The sequence below is a fragment of the Panthera pardus genome, unplaced genomic scaffold (genome assembly GCF_024362965.1).
Source record: "Panthera pardus isolate Hobbes unplaced genomic scaffold, ASM2436296v1 HiC_scaffold_17, whole genome shotgun sequence".
NCBI classification, from domain to species: domain Eukaryota; kingdom Metazoa; phylum Chordata; class Mammalia; order Carnivora; family Felidae; genus Panthera; species Panthera pardus.
This window is the reverse complement of record NW_026526732.1, coordinates 49,147,620-49,168,030: the sequence shown is the minus strand read 5'-3', so window position 1 is coordinate 49,168,030 and position 20,411 is coordinate 49,147,620. Positions and strand designations below refer to the sequence as shown.

The 20,411-nt window shown below is 41.9% G+C and overlaps 3 long non-coding RNA genes across 3 annotated transcripts in view; all 3 read right to left on the bottom strand.

Annotated features, from left to right (window-relative positions):
• Positions 1-4,666: 4,666 nt before the first annotated feature.
• On the bottom strand, positions 4,667-6,465 carry LOC109263569 (uncharacterized). Its single transcript, XR_002078286.2, has 3 exons — positions 5,647-6,465; positions 4,959-5,180; positions 4,667-4,854 (listed from the first exon to the last, which is right to left on the bottom strand). It is a non-coding gene; the product is annotated as an uncharacterized LOC109263569 (long non-coding RNA).
• A 2,448-nt stretch (positions 6,466-8,913) lies between these two features.
• LOC109263570 (uncharacterized) lies at positions 8,914-15,441 on the bottom strand. The gene is made up of 4 exons (XR_002078288.2): positions 15,294-15,441; positions 13,347-13,515; positions 9,532-9,797; positions 8,914-9,189 (listed from the first exon to the last, which is right to left on the bottom strand). It is a non-coding gene; the product is annotated as an uncharacterized LOC109263570 (long non-coding RNA).
• Positions 15,442-15,916: 475 nt separating this feature from the next.
• The window catches only part of LOC128777655 (uncharacterized), a 118,773-nt gene continuing 114,278 nt past the window's right edge, over positions 15,917-20,411 (bottom strand). The window contains exon 4 of the long non-coding RNA XR_008422913.1: positions 15,917-16,393. This is a non-coding gene — a long non-coding RNA (uncharacterized LOC128777655). The remainder of the gene's footprint in view (positions 16,394-20,411) is intronic.

Here is a 20,411-nt window from a genome sequence, read left to right as displayed (position 1 = left end):
TATACATAGGGAATGAATCACTGGAATTACTCCTGAAATCATTATTGCACAATATGCTAACGAACTTGGATGTAAATTAAAAAATAAAAATTTTGTTGTAAAAATTCCATGCAATCCGTATGTCGATGGGAAGCACAGAGGGGGAAAAAAGGTCATTTAACCCAGTTTGGCTCATCAGGATGCCTTCCCAGAGGAGGTAAAGCCTGAGCTGACTTTGAAGGAAGTCTAGGGGCTAATCAGATGAATCAGAGAATGAGAAGAGGCTAGGGAGTGAGAACCAGATGTGGGAAGGTATAGAAAGTAAGAAACTTTCAAGAAAACCCAAGTGTGGTTTGCAGTGGGGAGTAGTAGGAGTTAACTGTGAAGAGATAGTGGAGAGCCTGACCAGGAAGCACTCCACCTACCACCCTATGGAGGCAGACCTGACTGTGAACTTGGCAGGGAGCCACTGAAGGATTTAAGTTTGGCCCAGCCAAGATTAGATCTGCATTTTGAAAACTTTATTTGGCTACGAGCGGATCAGAGAAATTGTGACCCAGGCGACATATGATGAAGCCGTGAGCACAGATGGAAGAAATGCCTTTGAGAACATTTTAGGGAGTTGAATCAATAGCACTTTGTGAAGAGTTGTGTCATGGAGTTGAATTATAGAGAGAAAAGGATCTAAGATGACTCTAAGCTTCTGGGTAAGGCAAGCAGGAAAAAATAAAGGAATGCCTAACGCTTGTTAAATGTTTTCTACGTACCAGGCATTGTGCAAGTTGTACATATTCATGACCTTATTTAAGCTTCATGATAACACCGGGACACAGGTATTACCGTCTCAACTTCAGATGAAAAATACAGAGCCAGAGATGTAATTTTCACAAGAGCACCCAAAGCAGCAAACGTAAGTTTGGAGCTAAGTATGTCTAATTGCCTTACCTATCAGACAATATGGTACCACCGACACCACCATGGGTGGATGGGTCCTGTCACTAAGACAGCAAATTCAGGATGAAGAGCAGGTTTGAGAGGCAACCCAATATGGAAGGATTGATGAAAGATGAATACCCACGAGGTGAAGAGGTAAACAAACACCGAATGTCAACACAGGAGCCTGGGGACTGAGTGCGTGATCAACAGCATTGAAAACTTACGAACAGACAAGGTACTGATTGGCAGTGCTCGTTGGATTTGGTGACAGGAAGTTTGGTGGTTTATAACCTTGGAAATAATAATTTGGGGAAGGTAACAGGGGTAAAACCATATGTGATAGTTGGGAAATGACTACGCAGAAAAGCACTAAATCCAAGTGGAAACTATAAATGCTGAGGGGATGAAAAAGAATGAATGATTTCCAGGGGGTGAGCCCAGTCAGGGAAGGCTGCCTGCTGGACTTTCCTGGGAAGCATAGATTTATGGCATCTTGACCCCTCAACAAGGTGTTGACATTAATCTTAAAGGTAATGTTGGAAGGTTGCTGGTTCCATACAACTAAGGAACTCCAAATATGTCAGACATGACGAACTGATCCCAAGAAGCTATCGCAAAATATTGGCCCCAAAATCTTCCTCCTCAACTCTTATATGCTTTATACTTCATGGAATCCCAGGGAAGAAATGTGTGATTCCAGTTCACAATCTGTGTGGTGAGAATCAAAAATAAAATAAAATGCTGATTATAGAGAAAGGAAAATGTATTTAATTGCATGCGTATGTGTATATACATCTACGTATATACACATCTGCTTATTCCCTTAGTTCACACATGACATTCCTGCAAATAAGTATCACTTTAACACTTCAAACCTCCTGTGTTATTTGGATTTCCAAAGCTTTGAGTTTTCTAAGCTCTGCCCAAACTACCAGGCACACACAAAGAAGAAGGTTGTGTGACAAATAATATTGCTTTTGGTTCCTTTATAAATACCTGTGAAGGGACTGCTTTATAACAAAACACAAAAAGGCTTACCTTTTAACCATAAAAATGTCAAATAGGCTTATAAATAAGGATGACAAGCTTATCTACTAAGACCTTAAATTGTGAAGGATACAATAATATTCAAATATTTCAAACATTGTGTTCAGAAATTAAGCTTTAGAAAGTGTGGCATCTTTGAAAACTGTTGTTGGTAATATATTTTAAAATAGCTCTAATTTTAGGGGTGCCTGGGTGGCTCAGTCAGTTGAGCATCCGACTTCGGCTCAGAAGTCGCTTCAACTTGTAGATGACTGTCTTCATATATGTATCCTCTCATGACAGAGAACAGAGAGAGGAAGTAATATCTCTTATACAAGGCACTAATTCCATTCACGAGGGCTCCTTTCTCACGACCCAATCACCTTCCAAAGGTTCCTACCTCCTAACACTTTCATTTTGGAGACTAGAATTTCCACGTATTAATTTGGGGGAATACAAACATTCAGTTCATAACACCCTACGTTATTTTTACTTTATTTAAACGACTTTAAAAAGTGGTCTAAAACCCCTAAGGGCCCAGCATCACCTAGATTTGCCAGTCCTGCTTCGAGAACCTCATCTAACCTTGTCACCTCAGAAAGCTTGCTAGAGAAAGCTGAAAAGTTAGCCCTCTTCATTTTGTCACCTTTATGTCCTCTTGTGCCTGTTTGTTCCTCCAGAGAGAGACGCTGTCGAGACCTTGGCATTGGCCTCTCCAGCCTGCCTCTCCCAGAGGTCATGTTGTACGGTGAGGGGTCGCTAACAATTCTGCTGCTTGAGTCAACACAGGTGATGACCTCACCGGATCCAGTGCTGACACCCCTTTAATTCCTTATGAGCATGAGAGCCTCAGGAGAGGCTGGGATTCAGGACACTTATGCAGCTAGATGATGAGCCACTTAGCTTTCTTTGCCATGGCATCCTTTATACCGCCTCCCTCAGGGCCATAGGTATACACTGAAGACCTCTGCATCACACTACATGCCCAGGGGGTGACTGCCTCAGACCAGAGGTGGTAACAACCAGGGCTCCATGGGAAGGGCTTTTTTTTTTTTCACATAAACACAATTTTTAAAAAATTTCTTAACTTGTATTCTTCCCAATTTTGGAGAATTTTCTATTGATTTATCTTCCTTTGTTTTTGAAAAACAGTGGAGAAGGTGGCTTCCAATATTTATAAATATTGGTCCCCAGATACCTAATGGGGATTTTAAACATAGCCGTTCAGTCAATTTAATAATGCCCACGAGGAAGTGACCAGAAGCGACCTGACGCTAGAGAAGGAGTGTCTCCAAATTTCTGTTTCTAACTGGTCACTTTCCAAACTCCTAGGAGATGTGGAGATTAGAGCCATAACAATATAGAAACAGGAAAAAAGTCACATTTGGGTCACAGACTAATCAGATCGGTTTCCAAGTGAGGCGGGATATTACCACCACATTTTTCAAATATTCATTGGCTTTTTGTACCTGAGGAATAGTTTGTTTGTTTGTTTGTTTCCGGTTTCCAACAGGCTCAAAGTGAGCAGAAAGTGAGCTTTCATACTTTCTTATTCAGCCTATTTGGCACGCCTCTTAAAGTACAAGTCTCCTCCAAGGTTTGACAGTCCACCTCGACTTCTCTTTGGCATTAATAACCATACTACAAGAGGTTTGGTTTCCCTTACCCTTTTAATGACTTTATTTCCAACTTTCCCTTTGCTTAATCATTTTACCCACCTCTGGCTATCTGTGCTACTAGACCACACCCTAACCTAGCTGTAGAATGTTATCTACAAGTTACACTGTCATTCACAGACTCATGATCTAATTACACCAGTTTGCATATTATGATTACTCAGCATCTGGTAAGAAGTGTCTAGAACACATTACAAACCACCAAGAGACAAGATCCTTACCCGGAAGAGTTTACAATCTAGGTATCTAGGTCAGACAAGAACTAGAGTGGCTAATTTAAAGCATAGCAGATTTGCAGAATGTCTAAGAGATTAATATTAGAACGCTGTGAAAAAGAGATCACTGAACATGTAAGTTACAGCTACCTTTTCTGTGAGTGATATAAAAGCAAAGCATAAAGAGTATATGAAAAACATTCCCCAAAGTCAACACAAGTGTAAAAAGTAAGAAATGAAATAGCTCAAGCTGAATTTCAGACTGTGCAGAGGCTGAATGAGAACAAAATCACTGACTTAATTTCGAAAAAGAAGTGAGTTACAGAAGCCTATCATGGAGAAGTCACAGGATTTTATCTGTGTGGGGGGGGGGGGAAACATATGCTTGACACAGGGTTTTAGATAGCCTTCAATGCAACAGTTTAGAAGTTGAAAACTCATAGCTCAAAAAGAGATAAAAGCATATCTTTTGTAGCATATCTCATTGCTACATATCTCATTGTAGCATAATTTGTAGCATAATATATCTCATTGTAGCATAATATAATTTTAGATAACTTTCAATTGTTCAGATTTCATAGATTGTGGTATATATCTAATGTGGTAAATAAACAAGGAAACGTTAATGAAATCAAAATCACCATAAAATTTTATGGTTATATGCTACGAATTGTGCACAATTTCTTGGTAATGAAAAGACACTTCCTCATTAGGATTCTTTTCGAAAACGATTTTAGAATTGTTTTACATTAGATACAACATATTTTACTTAGAAATTCAGTTCAGCTGCTTTTCCCCTTTTTGTTTTACAGATGAGACTTGCAGACTTTGGCACTCGGTTTCTTTCTTTTTAATTTCAATTATCCCACACTGAAGTTGGCAGGAAAACCAAGTCTATGGTTTATAAACACAGATAAAGTGCCATACAGTAAATAACACACTATGTGAACACCCAACAATTTACTGCTAAAATCCAGGGTAAGCATGTGGAAAGCTGGCGTGGGCTCCATGATGGTGCTCTCCTGAAAAAAAAAAAAAGAGTTGCTTAGCTCTGTGTATTTAAGGTGGGGCCGCAGGGGTGTGGGTCAGGTGGGATTCTGACCCTCCCCTGGGCTGGGAAACTTACTCATCAGTCATCTGCCTCTCCCCCAGCACAAAGTCTAAATCGAGCTGTTCTTGGATTTGTCACAGGGAAGATTTTCTCGGTTTGCCTTTGGCAATGATGGCTGTTGTGCTCCCGGCTGCTCGTCTGTGATTTCCCAAAGGAGAAAGTCACCTTTTCCTAGCCTCTTCCCTATGAAGTGAGGAGTAAATTTCCCGACAAGTCTCCTCTGGCCACTGCAGACAGCTGCCAAGGACAGAGAGAGCAGCTGTCCCCAGGGTGCCTCAGGAACCAGTGCCCTGGCTCTTCCCTGTGGGAGAGTCTCAGAATTGATCCTTACACCTACAGGGGAGCTGAACACTTATCTAATATCTAAGATCGTCTAATAGAAAGGAGATCTGAAAGATGGCAGTTACGGGGCTGAATGATGTGCCCTCACTCCACCCCAAAATTCCTATGTTGAAGTCCTAATCCCCAGAACTTTGGAATGTGACCTTATATGGAGATAAGGCCTTTACAGAGGTAATGGAGCTAAGTGAGGTCCCTGGGGTGAGGCCTAATGCAGTGTGACTTCTGTCCTTATAAAGAGGGAAAGTTTGAGCACAGAGACGTGCGTAGAGGGCAGAGGACATGAAGACACACAGGGAGAAGACAGAGGCCTGGAATGCACCCTTCCCTCACAGCCCTCAGAGGGAGCCAGCCCTGCTGTCACCTTGATTTCAGACTTCCAGCTCCCAAAACTGTGAGAAAATAAATCTCCATTGCTTCCGGTGCTCAGTCTGTGGCACGTTATTGCAGCAGCCTTAGCCAACTAATATGACCACTGCATAAAAGAGGGCCTAATAGAACCCTCTGGATTCTAGCTGAAGAACTGGAGGCAGGATAGAAAAAAGAGCTGTCACACAGTCTGTCAGCATCACTGCCTGGAACCTGTTTCCTGGTGCCCAATTCATTGTGCCTTCACCTGCCCGGGTGAACAACCCCACCAGCAGGAGGCGCTGATGGTCACTTCCAATGGAATAGCGGAGGTCGTACTGAAGGACCCACATTCCCTCAGCAACTCTGCACCCTGATGGGGGCCAAGTGTGGCAGCCACAGGTCTCATCTACAAGATGGACCCTCTGGGCTCTGAGCCCTTCATTCACCATCATGGAGTGACGCACCAATAGTTAAGGCCCTTTGGTACGAATCCCGATATGCTGCGGCTATGGGGGAGGCTTTAAAAATAAATGCGTGTATGGTTTATTTTCACACGCCTGTTTCAGACGCCCCAACTGTAGGGCCGAGGACTAAGCTTCTACCCCCGTAATGTAAGCAATCTTCTTCCACCCTTAGCAACTCAGCGTGGGAAGCTATAGAGGAATTAGCTTATTCCGGGGATCTTGGGAATGAATGGCCCAAAAGGAAAAACTGCCCACTGGGTGTCCAAATTTCCCATCCGACACCTGTCTGTAAGGTGGGCAGGTAAGAGGTCTCTAAGAAGTCAAGCACCCAACACAATTCCAAGGCAAATAAGAACAGCACCTTTGTGTGTCTGGGAAGCAAGAAAAGTTTTCGTGTGCTTACCATCTATCTCTTTCTAGAAAAGAAATCTTTAGGGGCCCCTGGGTGGCTCAGTCGGTTGAGCATCCAACTTCGGCTCAGGTCCTGATCTCACGGTTCATGGGTTCGAGCCCCACGTCGGGCTCTGTGCTGACAGCTCAGAGTCTGGAGCCTGCTTCGGATTCTGTGACTGCCTCTCTCTCTCTGCCCCTCCCCTGCTCACATTCTGCCTCTGTCTCTCTCAGAAATAAATAAAAATTAAAAAAGAAAAGAAGTCCTTAGCTGGGGTTTGAATTCAGGAGGTACACAGGGGCACCTGGGTGGTTCAGTCAGGTAAGCGTCCGACTTCGGCTCAGGTCATTTTCTTCTATTTTACATGGAAATAAACCAATCGTTAGCAATACCAGTAATAGAAAGAGATATCATTAATAGAAGCATAGTTACATCCGTTGTTAAAGACATCAGAATTTCATTTATGCTCATCACTGCTTTGAAACTTTGTTAGTTATTACAGATACTACTAAGCATTATTATTTTGTATATTCATTTTGAAAGGCATGTATTACATTTTTTCCTTGTGACTGCATTTCAATATAATTTTTCTCAGTAATCCTATGTGTTTTATTTATTCAGTTCAAAACATTATTCTAAAAGAGGATCCATAGCTTTACCAGACTCCCAGTGGGGTGCATAGAACACAAAGGGTTAGGAAACCCCACTGGGCCAGCAAAGACAGTCACTGGGGAAAATCTCAGCTGCCCGGCTGCCCATGACTGCGAATGTTCCAGCACGTTATTTACAATCAATAAAGAACAGAAAGATCTACAATCTACTAAAGAATGATGGAAACCGGATTTTTAAAATTCAGATAACTGCAATCTATTCCCAGGGATTTGACTTCAGGTGGTCTTAGGTGGAGTTTGCTTATTTTCTAAAGAGATTTTGAAGCAGGTGGTCAAAGGCCCACACTTTGAAAAACAAGAATGTTGTTGTTCTGCTAGCCTAAACATCTTAGGTAAATACTTAATATCTATCCTGTAGTGATTATTTCTTTTCCATCCCTGGTTTCGAAATACATGATTAAATAATGTATCCCCTCACCCCCACCAAACTCACTTTTTACTTTACTTTTGGCAGCAAAAATAATTTTTTTACTTATTTTTAATGTTTATTTATTTTTGAGAGAGAGAGAGAAAGAGAGACAGAGCGTGAGCAGGGGAGGGGCAGAGAGAGAGGGAGACAGAATCTGAAGCAGGCTCCAGGCTCTGAGCTGTCAGTACTGCCCGATTCGGAGCTCCAACTCACAGATGGCGAGGTCATGACCTGAGCCTAAGCCGGATGCTTCACCGACTGAGCCACCCAGGCTCCCCAGCAGCAAAAAATAATTTTAAAACTACTTTTACAAGTAACACAGTTTAGAATAGCATTTATGAGGGACGCCTGGGTGGCTCAGTCGGTTGAGCGTCCAGCTTCGGCTCAGGTCATGATCTCACAGTTCGTGAGTTCAAGCCCCGTGTCGGGCTCTGTGCTCGCAGCTCAGAGCCTGGAGCCTGCTTCAGATTCTGTGTCTTCCTCTTTCTCTGCCCCATCCCCACTCACGCTGTCCCTCTCTGTCTTAAAAATAAATAAAACATTTAAAAAAAAATTTTTTTAAGGAAAAATAGAATAACATTTACGCTTCAGCGCTTTTGAAAGATAGAGGCAAACAATGCCTAAAAGGGTGAGGAAGCAATTTAGAAAATAGTCTATAGGTTTGGGGAACGAAAGAGGATTTATACCTTTCTTGAGTATCAGGTCGTTTGCTGCTGTGAAAGATGAAGGCAACAAAGGCACACTTGCAGGTTTGTTCTGTTCCTTGAAAGTTTGCTCTTGCAAATACCTCTACCTTTCTTGAGTTGCAGGATTCATCTTGTGTCCACATGGACAGCTGACTGCCATTTGGCCAAGAAGTTGATACAATTTGCAAAGCAATAATTGGCATCTCTCCTAGAGAGGCGCACAGCCCTTAAGTGAACTGGGCTTCAGTTAGCAGCCCTGTAAACTGGGCTTCAAGTGTCCCGAGTAAACAGACTCATTACAATAGTGGGGGGAGAGGGAGGGAGGAGGTGGGTTTGCACTGGGGTGTGGAGCAAGCGTGGTTTCCTCAAAGCTACTAAGGAGCCCTGAAGGCGTCCTACCTCAGCAGCTACTACAGTGTGAAATATCAGAAATTACAAACTAAACTTTAAAAAAAAAAAAAAAAGACATAGCATGTGTCTTTTTACCTTGGTCTGTTTTTAATTGCATATCATTATATCTGGGACAAAAATTCATCCAGTTGGTAAGAAATTTAAACTGTAAAACTTTCTCCCAACTGACCTGATTGGTAGCTGTAGTCTAGAACTTGTTGGAGCCTCCCTTGTGTTAAAGAACCACTCTTTCTTCCCGGATTGAAAGCCACTGGAGGGCAGGAACAATAACACCTCAGGGCCAGCTTGGCTCAGACTTTGCCCAATACACCTGTCTGTAACAAAAGTTACAGATTTTTCCACAGCTAGTACTTGGGAGCAGCGATGCAAAGATCTCGCTCGGAATCCGTCTTTCCAGCTCAGTGTCTTGACCTACCAGGAAGACTGGGGCCTGGGTCAAAGTCCTGGCTGTGCCACTTACCAACCATATGACATAACACTGGGCCAGCAAGTTACTGGATATTTCCAAACTTCAATTTCCTGTGCTGTGTAAAGGAGATAATGAAGGCATTTTCCTCTCGGATTTGTTGTAGGAATTAGAGGAGATGATGCATGTTAAGCACTTAAGACAGCATCTGGGAAGTGCTCAGGAATTGTTACCTATTATTATTTTCAACCAAAAACTTGGGCAAAGCGTAAAAACTATGCTACTGTGAATTCTTGAAACAAGGAAGCCTCGGATAATGGTTGTCAATGGCAATCAACAATTTGAGTAATAGAACCACATGATAGAGCAGCTCTTAGCCAGAGCCACTCAGAATCATCCAGAGACTTTCCTCAACACTCTAATAAGACAGAGTTATTGTGAAACTATGAGAAACTCTCACCTTTTGAACACTTCTCTCTTTGTGGTAATGACCCTGAAGCAGTGTTTCCGGGAAGATGGTGCTGAGGGAGTCTGGGATCTAGAACTCCTGGGAACCACAAGGCACCTGGCTGCTGATGGAAGTCTTTTAAGACCAGTTAATGCTTTGCTGCTCACTTACAGAAGGGTCCATGTCATTGAGTCTTTTCAACTGACTTTTTTATATTCCAGAGATTAATTTTATTTTCAGATTCATATTTTGAGCAAGTGTGAAGTCACAGAATTTCTCTGTAAAAAAAAATATTAAAACTCTCTGCTCAATGGACATTTAAAAATGGTTAAAATGGCAAACAGTATGTCATATATAACTTACCATAATTTTTAAAAATTAATGATAGAGCATACCAAAACTCAAATACACTTTAAATGGGAGTATCGTATGGAATTATATCTCCATAAAGCTGTTTTTAAACATCTTTATTCACAGTAGGGAAATTTTCCCAACCTTTTTTGTGGGAAAGGAGCCCCAACAAATATCTTTGTTCTTAGTAGATACAGCTCATTACTAATTTTCTTTGTGTTTTCAGCCCAAGCAGAGCTTTTGGTCACTTGGGATCCAGGGGTTTTCCTTAGAAAATACTGATTTGGATATCCCAAGAAGAAGAATAAGAAAGAGGAAAAGGAGACACTAAAAATAAATATATATTTGCATGGTGTTTCTTTCTGTCTAGCTCAGTAATCCTATTTCTTGAGGAAATAGCAAAATAACCCAATTTTGCTGTTATTGTTCTCCAATATCCTGTTTCCCCGTAATCGTGCTTTCCCTTCCATGAAATAATAAGATCCTTCCCTTGGATGCCTCTGGGGAGGACAAAGCAGTGGCATCATCTCCCCATTCCTGCTGCCATTTCCTCAGTCAGGTTGGTTCTCGTCGTCTACCTTCAACAAAGTCACACTGAGGTGTGAGGGGTTGATAGAGCTACAGCAGGTCAACATTCCTAGAGATGGTTCTATTAGAAAAAGTTTAGCTCACGGGGCGCCTGGGCGGCTGTGTCCGGTAAGCGTCTGACTTCAGCTCAAGTCACGATCTCACGGTTTGTGGGTTCGAGCCCCTCATTGGGCTCTGTGCTGGTGGTGTGCAGGCTGCTTCGGATTCTCTGTCTCTCCCTCTTTCTCTCTGCCCCTTCCCTGCTTGCACGTACTCTCTTGCTCTCTCAAAATGAATAAATAAACTTAAACAAACAAACAAACAAACAAACGGTTAGCTCATTAACTAAGAAGGGTGAATCTCTGGGGGTTGTACATATCCAAGGTAATTCTGGCCCAGTGGGCTTTTCCATCCATCTCAAACGCAACCACAGTCTACCGTGTCATGCCCGAGGCCGTCACCATCTATCTTTGACTTGCAGTGACAATCCTCCCTTCTGAGTAGATGAGTGGATGCCAATTAGATGAATGATATTAGTTGGCTTTGTCTTTAAACTCAGCCTGCTTGGCCTGAAGAAGGTCATTTAGAAAATTCTTTTCACTGAAGAAACAACAAAGCCATCTGCAAAGCATGTATCCATGCCCTTCAGTGTTTACAAAGCAGGGATAGGAGATTAACAGTTTTTAAAATTCATTGCACTTAGAAAAAGCCATTCTAGTTAGTATTTTAAAAAAGATTCATCTACAGTCAACTGGTCAACTAATGGCAAACAAAGCTGGAGATGGAAACTTCTCCATTACTCAGTCCTCAAATCACTACCTGGGCTTTAATTTCCTTATCTGTCTGTAATGGTTGAGAAGCCCAAAGAGGGATTATACGACCCTCGAGGTCCCTCCTAGGTCTAGGCTGCAATTTTACTGCAGAGAAACTCTCATCAAGATAGCAACAAATTAGCCAACATTGCCTCTCCTAAGGGTGACTCAGGGTCATTCTGCTTTTGAATCTGGGGGTGTGTGGCCAACCATCCCTCTCCTGAATACACTAGTAGATATACAAATGCACAGGTGGAAGTCTATGATCATCATAGGAAAACATCCAATGAATGATTCAAAGGTGCAGAGTATAATAATGTCATTGTACTAGGACACCTTCAGAACGTCTGTGCAGTAAGAGGACAATGGTAGTTACCCAAGAACGGGGATTATGGACAACATTTCTTTCCCCTAGCCTACCCCAGCAGCCCCTTGGGCATCCTTCGGTTGCATCAGAACAGGATCCACATTCTTTATTTTCGGCTTCAGTAAGTATAGGGCTTTGGAAGCAGCCCAGCCTTGTTCTTGTTTAGGTCAGGAACCCTACTTGAAAGAACCCAGCCCTCTCCCACCCATCACCTCCTTTACTCAAAAAGCTTTTGAGCTTTTGCACCTACTGTCTCCAACTCATCCTGTCTTCCTTAGGTTCTCTTCCAGCCCCTGCACAGCTCCCGTTGTACCCTGCGCCTCCTATTCTTCCCTTGTGAGGTGGTTACCACAGTTATCCTCATTTTACAGAGGAGGAAACTGAGGCACAGAGCCACTCTAGTGATAATGACTTGAAACAGGAGTGGAGATTTAGAAGTGGAAGAAAGACGAATGAGACTGTGAAAAGCAACAACTCCTTAAGGGAGCTGACCCAGGGGGCAAGAAAGGGGAAGGAAACTTTCTTCTCGCCTTTTCTCCACAATAGGCCCTGCTCTACCCAAAGAGCCAGAACTCAGGATCCTTGAAACGCTTCAGTCAGTCAGTTAAGAAATCATGGAGCCCATGTTAAAGTGAGGATTAGGATATCTACTGCTAATTCCACACTCTTCTGCATCATCTGGAGGTTTGAGATGCTGCTTTCGGCACACATTTCATAGGAGACAGACCCCTGGCTACTCAGTTCGGTGCCTCCTGTTGTCCATATTTCCAGAGATGCGTAAAGCATAGCAGCCCTGGAGGACTTTTTCCCAAACAAACTCCCATAAAATGTAGATTTGCAAAATAGAGGAAAAAAACACCACACATCAACCTGTGTACGAAACCAAAACTGTACCTGATCCGTGGACCTTAGGTATTAAATTACCATGCATAACTTTTATTTATGAAATCCTGAGGATAATTCAAGTTGAGAAATAAACTAGCTTTTTCCTGTCATATCACCATTGTCTGAATGCTGACTTTGCTTCTTGCAAACTGTGTAATCTGTGTTAGTTGCTTAAACTTTCTGAGCCTCCATTTTTTTATATATACTCTGGGAATAATAACAGTATCTGGCCCTGGAGTGGGAAAATTAAATGACTAAAGACATATAACCTGCTAGGACAGTGCCTGGTCCATAGTCACAATCAAATATTGCTAGGAATACATCCCTTCTTTAATATACATTTATTTAGTATCTTCTGTCTTGCAAGGACAGTGCTAAGGCAAGCCCTAGGAATCCATAAGTTCTTTTCTTATAAAACTGTCTACCTTGTTTGAAAAAATGTTTTTCAGATGAATTACAAAGTAAATAATGCTGTCAGATAACAGGAATTAGAAGCAGATAAGATAAGTGAGACGAAGGGATGGAGAAGAGGGGGCCAACGTGAAGGCAGGAAAGCTTCTTTGCTGAAGGGTCACATACTTGCTTAGGGTGGGTCACCTTTCTGGCCCTGGACTTCCCTGCAGCCAACAGGAAGCTGCAAAGTTGAACAAGAGAAGATTTCCGACCTCAGGGAGCTCTGAGTCTAGTTGAGGAAACAGATGTGTAAACAAACAATTACAGTGCAATGTGATGAATGCAAAAATGGAAGTTCTCTGGCAGGCTTTGCAGAGGAAGTGATATTCGAGAGCGGTTTTAAAGGGTGGAAAGGGTTGTAGAGAACAACCAGGAAAGGGAACAGCACATACCAGGGCTTGGAGCCTTGGAGAGCCTTGGAAAATGTGGGAATAACGTGTGCCAGAGTCTCATCAGAATAGTTGTAGAAGGCATCCAGGTGTGCAATAAACTTTTTTTCAGTGGAATAATGAAGGGGTTCCTGATAAGTGTTCCCCGTGGCAGCAAGAACAGTAAGCATAGCTTCAAAGAAACCAGAATGAAGTTAGGAAATCAAGCAGAATGCCAAGAAAGAAAAGAAAAGGAAACTAAAACTCCACCTCCGGTACTATTTGTCCATTGCAATTTGGATTTCCTCCGGAACCTTTTGGGAAGGAGAGAACTCTATGCTCGGATATAAATATTGACCCACCCACTGTCACCTAAAAACAGCATCTGAAACAGTCAATTAACACGGTAGGATCTTGAAACTGTTTCAGATCATTAGAAATTATAAAATCACATGCTCTATTTTAATTAAAAAGAAGCATAAGTCATTTTTCAAAGAGCTAAGTAGTGATAAAGTTGAGAGGAGACCAGAGTTTTTCTTACTTTCATTTTTGAGTCTTTTTCTACTTGACCATTTGGACTGTCCCAATTCGTTGGCAGAGTTTTGAGATCTGACACACTGTATTTCTTCAAAAATGAAGGAATAACACAGGGCAGAAAACAAGAGAGAGTAGCTTCAAATCAGAGAAACGGATTTAAATTCCAATAGTCAAATATATTGTTGCAATATGCGAGAGGTTATTAAATACATATAGACGAATTCTATAGAAGGATTGTATATTTGAAAGTAGAGAAAACTTTGACTATATGCATTACAATTTTGTTTTCAAAATTCTTCTAGCTTGACATAAACATATCCTCATATCTGCAGGTGCCCAATTTGAAAATAACTTGTTTTCAAATGACTGAAACCTGATAGAAGTTTTATTTTTGCATGTTGCATTGCTTTGACCCCACTGGCTAAAGTGTCTTCCCAGAAATCCTTTATCTTCTTGGCTGATAATCTTTTAATTTTTTTTAATTTATGTTTATTTATTTTTGAGAGAGAGAGAGAGAGGGAGGGAGGGAGTGGGGGAGGGGCAGAGAGAGAGGAAGACACAGAATCTGAAGCCCGCTCCAGGCTCTGAGCTGTCAGCACAGAGCCTGATGCAGGGCTCGAACTCACGGACCAGTCGGTGAGATCATGACCTGACCCGAAGTCTGACGCCCAACTGACTGAGCCACCCAGGCGCCCGTTGGCTGATGATCTTTAACAGTGAATCCTAACACGGTATCACGGGCTCTTTCCATCTGGTTCTCAATCACGTGGCTGGTCATCTCTGAACATATGCTCAAGAGGATTGTGACAGTTCCAGATTCAAAGAAAATCTGTGTTGAAATTTTTTTAGTGAAGCAAAGATAAATAACTACTCCCCCCATTGTACTCTCTTAGAAGCTCTGTTTACATTTTTGGGACTGTATTGTTTTGTTGTAAAAGGGATCACCTGCTTCTTCTTAAAAGCGTCCTGGATTTTCCTGGTGTGAATGATTCGCACGTACTCACTTCGGTGGCATGGCCAGCGATGTATATACTTCACCGTACCTGCCTCACTAGGGCCAGTCCCTGCTTCCCAGACTAGCCTCTCGGTGGCCCAAAAGCCCTTGCTGTCCTGATGGCTGGCTGCCTAATTCCAGGACAGGGATCGCAGGGTCCATGGTGGTACTGCCTGCACCAACCCAGTATCTGACTGGAGGAGCACTCGGTGACAACCTGCTGAATAAGCCGAAACATAAATGGCCAGGACCAGGGCGGCACAGACAATCTGGGATGTGTACTTCCAGGGGCTCCCAACTTCCCGCTCAGTCTTTGGAGTGTTCTTTCCCTCCCCTGAGATGTCACTTACATGCTGCCCGGTACCCGTTCAAAGCCTCCACTTTTTTACTCTTCACTCATACAGTTGTCCAACACTATACATTATTATCAGCATTCTTACATACACTACTTTAGAGTTCTAGAAGGTCCTTTCTGGGGGGAGCCTGGGTGGCTCAGAGGGTTGAGCATCTGCCTCTTGGTTTCGACCCAGGTCATGATCCCAGGTTTGTGGGATCGGGCCCCGCACCAGGGATTCTCTCTCCTCTCCCTCTGCCTCTCTCTCTAAAAGAAAAAAGAAAAAGAAAAAAAGAAAAAGCAGGTCCTGTCTGTTAATCTTTTTAGATCCCAAGACTATGATTGTTACCAAAACATACACACAAAGAAGGCGAGAGCAACAAGACTGACAGGTATTATGTGTCATTCCCATCCCCCGAGACCCTTGGCCATACCTCTCATTGTCCCCACTCTACACAAGTAGCTCTCATTCCACACGCTTCTTTCACATCGAAATGCCCAGAGCTTATCTAAGACAGTCAGGAGGCTCTTACAAGGAGGTAAAGCTTAGTTTCCAATCCAGTCTCTACCCACAGACCAAATTGGTCAACCTCCCTGAACCTTGGTGGTCTTGTCTGTAAACTGGGTTCATATATAATCTCCCTTTACAGTGAACATGTATTTGTTTATCATCTGTGAAGTTAAAAACCCTTTGAAACAAACATAAATAAATGAGGGCAAGGTGGAGAATCAGGCCCCTAATGTGTGCTCTCCTTCTCTGAGCAGTGTGGTCACCTAAATAGCAAGACTGATACGTTTCACTACATTTTTTGTAAAAAGATATCCATAAGGGGAGCCTGGGTGGGTGAGACGGCTGACTCTTGATTTTGGCTCAGGTCACGATCTCACGGTTTGTGAGTTCGAGCCCCTCGTCAGGCTCTGTGCGGACCGTGAGCCTGCTTAGGATTCTCTCTCTTCCTCTCTCTCTGCCTCTCCCCTGCTCGCGCGCTCTCTCTCTCAAAATTAATAAATGAACCTAAAAAGGGGCACCTGGGTGGCTCAGTCTGTTAAGTGTCTGACTTTGGCTCAGGCCATGATCTCATGGTCTGTGAGTCCGGGCCCCGCGTTGGGCTCTGGGCTGACAGCTCGGAGACTGGAGCCTGCTTCGGATTCTGTGTCTCCCTCTTTCTCTCTGTTCCTTCTGCACTCACGGTTCATCTCTTCTCTCTCAAAAATAAAGAAACATTAAAAAAAAAAACTTTTTTAACAAATAAAAACAAAGATGGCCATAACTTTGTGATTTTCTAGCTGGCGGAAGGTGTAAGGAATAGACTCACCAGCACTCCCTCTTATCCTGCCCTGTCTGGGGTGAGGGGTGAGTGTCTAGGTCCCCACAGACACACTCCCCCGCATGTGGTGAGGCACTGGGGTAGAACTGACCTTGGGCAAAACAGGCACAACAGCAAGTAGGGTATGTTTGCTTTGCTCTTTCACTTCCCTCTCTGAATACTTTCCCACATTCGGGTTTTTCCTCACCACCCACCCAGTCCACTCTTCTAGATCCTGTATTTTAACATTCTCCTCTCAAGGTAATGATTATACTTTTGTTTGTTTTTAAGGCTAAAGTTTCCATTACATTAAATGTCCCATGTTGCAAAAAAAAAAAAAAATATATATATATATATATATATATATATGTATATGTATATGTATGTATGTGTATATACATATATATTCTTGGCCACAAATACTTTTTATAGCTAATGATGATAGTTACAGAGCTTCAAGATTCATTCTCTTTCAGAAGGATGCATCTCCACATACTTCAAGAATGGACACCTAGCTTTTATTTATCATAGATAATCATCCTGGTCTCTCTACACTGGGACGGCAATCAGGAAGTCCCGTTCTGCTATGTCCTGGGGCCAGGAATTTTATTGATTCTTCCATGGTGTTCTGTCTTCCCTTAAACCACGAGGCCACCCATCTTGCACAAGAACACAGAGATATGTAGACAAACATGTGAGTGAGCATTCATACACAGACACATGTGCATGCAAACGTATACACACATGCACTAACTTTTGAAAGATATATCCCCTAAGGTAGACAAGTTGGAAAAGGGAAAGTATGTGTTTCCATTTGGTCGTTTTTCAGTGACCACCAACTGAACCGTAGCTTTGACTCACAATATGGTATCTAAATTTTATACGTGTAAATTTTTTTTTTAGACACAAGACCTGGAAAGGAGAACCTATCCAGATCTAAGAAGAGTTGAATCGTTTTTTGTGGTTTCTAAATGTGGAAGAATTGACTCCAAGTTAGTGAACTGTCTAAATCTAAATGCTGTCCAAGATGGCAGCCACTAATCACATGTGGCTACTGACCCCTTGTCTGACCTAAATGCAGTATAAAATACACACTGTAATAAAATATATTACTCTTTACATAAGTTTATTTATTTCTTTGTCTTGAGAGAGAGTGGGAGAGGGGCAGAGAGAAAGGGAAAGAGAGAATCCCAAACAGGTGCCTCGGTGTCAGCACAGAGCCCAACACGGGGCTTGATCCCATGAACCGTGAGATCGTGACCTGAGCTGAAACCAAGAGCCAGACGCTTAACTGACTGAGACACCCAGGCGCCCCAATAAAATAGACTAGTAAGTTGACTTTACTTATTTATTTTTCCTTCTTAATGGATATGCGGCTTATACACGTAGGTCGCATCTTGTATCTATCAGACAGCACTAGTCTTGATGTTAATTAAGTTGTGAAAAAGGAATGTTTTCTTATTCTAGAGTATAGGGGACTAGATGAGCAGAGATCTCCAGCGGCATGTAAGCCCTGACATGTCATATATTTACTTGTTTATTATGTCATTCTCTTCTGCTACCAGAAAATGAAGTTCATATAAATCAAAGTTTATGGATTGTTAACCCGCACAGTGTGTGAAATAACTGAAAATTTAAAATGGGTTTGCCGTCCTCCATTATGACTTAAGCTCTGTAGGAAGGCGTTTTCTGCTTTGGCTCAAGCATGTGGATGTGTGCCCTGAGACAGTTGCATGAATGGTGTCATGTGGGGGTCTGACTACCGTCATTTTCAGAAATTTGGGAGACCACTTTGGAGATTGGGATTCAGTTCTCATTTATATCTTCTCCACTATTCCTTTCCTTCCCTCCTTCCTTCCTGGTGCTTAAGCCAAAAACCGCCATTATTCATCACTCTTTTTCTCTTACTACTCTCCACTTCTATGCTGTTGGATCTTCCTTCAGAATATTCCAAACTCTGCCCACTTCCTCCGGCTCTGCCATTGCCACCTTGGCCCAAATCATCAGCATCTCAATAAACAGAAATCAGATCGTGGTGCTCCTTTGTTTAAGACCACCCGATGTCTCCATGGCAGTAAAAGTAAAAGCCAAAGTTCTTACAATGACTTTAAAGACTAATCCTACTCCCATCGCCCAATTCTCAAACCTCAGTGCCCTAATCCTCTCCCCCTGGCTCACTCTGATCAAACTTTACAAGTCTCCAACTTGTTCCTCACACTCCAGCACACTCCTGCCTCAGGGCCTTTGCACCTCCTGATCCTGTTGCTTGGTATGCTCTCTCTGAAAATCTTTGCATGGCTTATTTCTTCGCTTCCTTCTAGTGTCTGTTTGAATGCCATAACTTCTTTGACCATCTATATAAAATACTATCCTTTTTTCCCTCATGTAATTAATTTTTCCATCAATCTTATCAGCATATGACATGTCATATACCTACTTATTCATTTATTTATCATCTCTTACCATTAGAACTTTAGCTCCAGGACAGTGAGGATTTTGCTTTGTTCATTGTTGTATCTCCAGTGCCTAGGCATGGCTTACATCTTAGGTGTTCCATAGATAATTGTTGAGAGAACTCATGAAATAAATACCGCAAAGCTTTGTAAATAACTCCCAAATCTTTCAGACATTCATAACCACCATTAGCAAAGTAAATGAGAAATTTCCCCAGAAGTCCGGAGAACAAACCATTCTTATTAACATTCTCCCCCTGTCCTCCCCTCCACCACTATTGATGATCTGATAAATTATTTCACAGAGAAACAATATTTATGATGATGTTTTAGGTTACAATTTATATATATATAAATACAATTAATTATTACAATTAATTAATACAATTAACACATATATCTATAAAAATGTTAATTGTACTGTTAAAATCACATTTAGATGTTAGATCTCTGTGGGTTAGTTATAAAATATAACACAGCTTGAACTTTCCAGACTTAACTCATCTTGTTAACTGGACTTAGAGAACCAGTTAACCAGGTTCCAGGAAAATTGTATCCATTTTTCAAGGAAACATGTAAAGTACCCCATTCTCCATGAAATCTCCTCTGACCCTCCATCAAACAGTACATTTTCTCTATTCTGAAGCCCCAGATACTGTTTAAAACACATGTTAACTGTGGGACTTACCTTATTTTGCCCTGTAATAGAGGTATAGGACATGGACCTAGGTTTTTCTATCTCTATCTTTTGCAGTTAGTCTATAAACACCTCAGAAAGGCTCTTTTGTTCCTCTTTATTCCCTGCATTGGCTAGCATAATTCTTTGAACATAATAGGCCATCAGTTATATTCGTTGTACAGTGTTTAGGCATAACAATATTTCTAGAGAAAAAGAAAAGCTTCATCAGTTTTTTTTAAACCACTTTGCAGCAAACTTTTAAAGCAAAAAATCCTTTCTAAGTTAGAGTCCACACCATATAAACTGGCTGTGTTTTGGTGTTTACGTTGATCCTGTCGATTTGAAATTCCCAACGGGGGTAAGAATTTTCTTCATCTCTACGATCAGCATCTCTTTTGAGCGCTTAGCTTCTCCAGCCATAGAGCCCCTTTAACCAGTTTATTTGTTTCCTTTCTCTCAGGAGATGTGTTTAGTGATTTAGAGATGTGTTTAGATATTTAGAGATGTGTTTAGCCTCACACAGTGTCTAGGGCTGAACCGAAATGTGTGCTTCAACATGGAAGAATGTTTTCAAATTGCCTTCCTTCCTTACCCATCCCCACCCTACCCAATACAATAAAGTAGATTTTTTTTTTTTTTTATTCCAAGGAGGGAAAAAAGTAGCTCTAGAGAAAAAAGTGTTTCTTTGTTTTTGTTATTAGGACGACGTGGGGAAAAAAGTAACTGTCATCCCATCAAGGCCTTCATTTGTTAAAATTGTTCTGCAGATAGAAAATGTAAGGATT